The 2,500-nt window shown below is 39.7% G+C and overlaps 1 protein-coding gene across 2 annotated transcripts in view; it reads left to right on the forward strand.

Moving 5' to 3' along the window:
* LOC137994656 (kelch-like protein 8) overlaps positions 1 to 2,500 on the forward strand; it is a 9,349-nt gene that overhangs the window by 646 nt on the left and 6,203 nt on the right. The window contains exon 1 of one of the 2 annotated variants that reach the window (XM_068840264.1): positions 1,914 to 2,200. The exons of the other annotated variant lie outside the window; for it this stretch is intronic. The gene's annotated coding sequence lies outside the window, so the exon portion shown is untranslated. Of the gene's footprint in view, positions 1 to 1,913; positions 2,201 to 2,500 lie in introns of those variants that run through there. 2 annotated transcript variants of the gene reach the window in all.

A 2,500-nucleotide genomic window follows, 5' to 3' on the forward strand; every position in this document is an offset into this window, starting at 1 on the left:
CTGTCACAAGCTTCTTCATGAAACAAAACCAGATAAGGTTCCGCGAACTGTTTCGTCAGATATTCAAATTGAAGTATTTGTAGAAAACCTCAGCCTATTTTGTATACTTAATGTAATTTCGTCAACGGCAAGGATGTCAGCCTTTTTTGCAAGAAAGGGTATGCGAACCCCGACATGCAAACGTCGTACGTGCCGTACGTGCCTAAGAGATGGGAATGTATTGTTATGCAATGCAGTCCAATGTTGATACTGTATTGTGGTGGGTTTTGTTTGTGTTATGCTTTGTTATCTTTTAATTTCAATATGAGAAAGTTAACATGAGTGCAGATCTTACACGACGAGCTCTCGTGTTGCTGCTAAACTCCTCTCTCTGTAAGGGCTGTTACTTGAATTCTCTGCGTTGCGGGCGATCCAAAGGAAAACGGAGGGCCTTTTACAGGGCCCCACAAGGCCAGTTGTAGTCTCGTATTTGTCGATCAGTTCATGGCATGGCAATAAAGCTAGGATATTTTGTTTTACCCCATGGGTCGAGATGTTTTTTTTAAATACATATTTCTTGCAAAAATATTTGAAAAAGTTTTCCACGATTCCCTTGAAATAAATGGTAAACAAGCAGTCCATTTTCAGTGGGGCATCTGGCGAGAGAAAAAGGCAACGGATTTATGATTTGCCTGTTATCCACTGAGCTCTCAAACGGGGATCAAACGTGAGCCAAATTGTCGTCACATACCTATATTTTTCGCAAAGAAGTGAATGAAAAGGGGAGGTTTTGTTAACAAATTACTAGATCTTGCTAGTCTGGTCTCTGCAGTAAAGCGTGCCTTGTTGTGCGTGACCTTTTGCAAAAAAGATCTTTAGAGCATTGAGCTCGGGCATGCTCAATTAGGAGTGACATTTCCTCGTCTCTATGCTTGGCTTTTGATTCTTGACGAAAACCCATTTTTTGAACTTGAAATGATTCAAAATCGAGTGTTTAAGGATGGGAACATTTATGATGCCGTGCCATTTTTACCTCTAGCGTGACTCATCGTTTCAAACTTGCAGAATTCGCTGTGAGATAGCAAGATATGATATAGGCGTGCCTTCCGCTTTCTTCCCCTAAACTAGAATAATGACCTCATAACTGGTATACTGGCCAAGTGGTACTGATGCTTTTGGGCTAACATCTTTAATTAATGTGTTTTTGTTAAAATATGCAGTTTTTAAAAATTGCTTGCACATTTCAAACACTTGCTAGAAAATTGTAAAAAAAAATTAGTCTGGCTTAGAAGAACAAATGTCATACGGAAAAGATCAGCCTTTTAAATTTATATTCCTCGAACAGTGTAGGAAACCGCTTTGTCCCATCATGTGAGGTCACTTCTAAAGTCTTTTCACTTTCGTTGTGTTAAGTTAAAAATTGAACGCAGCATTGAAAATTGTTATCTCCTGTACGTTGACACGAAGTACAGGTGATCCGTGATTCTCGTCAACAGCGCTTCGGATCTTGCATCATGCGCGAAAAAAAAAATTCTAAGAACTGTAACCTCACTTTTCTTGTTTGAGATGAGCTTGCATTTCTGAGACGGAACTATCAAACTATCATAGGTTCGCCAGGGCCGTAGCCATTATGAGGCAATCTGAGGCACTTGCTTCAGCCATTTTTTTCGTGCGTGAGCAGGCATCAAAACCATGGACTTTCCCTGAGTCGTAATTTCATAGTTTTCTTTCTACGGCCATGTGCGCCCTTTCATTTGCAGGATCAATTCTTTTTTTTGAGATTGTAAAGCGAATAATTCTTCTTTATTGATAATCGCTCTGACTTGAATAAGTGAAATTAAATTTGTTGTAGACAAACACTGCCTGACAGGAGGTATTATGCAAATTACTTTCTCTCAAGAGACCATTTAATCCCGAGGTTCATGCAAATAATCATTCACACTTTGAGGTATGAATAGAGTCTGGTCAAATTTCCCATTGTCAGTTTCTTGGAGGTTAATGCGAGCGTATTGGAGGGGAGCTGTTTCCGATAGAGAATTTTGGTCCACTTTGGCTTCCGCTTTTGAGACCTTAATTTGTGGCGTACATTCGTCAAAGCTATTTATGTATCCCCATTGATCCTCTAGCCTATCTAAAAACATAGAGGAAATTAAGTTTTGGTGTAGTATAGTTCGCATAAATTAACTTGGGATTGAAGCGAAAGATCACCTCGAATCAATTGGTAAGTATGTCGTAAAATTTGGTGTTGTTTTGCCCTTGATAGGTAAAGGATTGATTGCTCTTCTTGAAACATGCGATAGATTGCGTACTTTTTACATTCATTTGCTCGGTTTATCAGCTCGTTGGAGCCCCGAAAATTCAGTGGAGAAGGAAAGTTGAATCGTTGACATTCAACTTGTTAGCGGAGGCTCGTTACAAGTCTAGAATGGTTCGACATATCCTTCGGTTTCTCTTGTTTGTGTGAACGATGAAGTGGAGTTTCCCCAAGCTATTTTAAAGCCAACTCCTCGCTGTTATGACC

This window comes from Montipora foliosa, chromosome 1 (genome assembly GCF_036669935.1).
Source record: "Montipora foliosa isolate CH-2021 chromosome 1, ASM3666993v2, whole genome shotgun sequence".
NCBI classification, from domain to species: Eukaryota; Metazoa; Cnidaria; class Anthozoa; order Scleractinia; family Acroporidae; genus Montipora; species Montipora foliosa.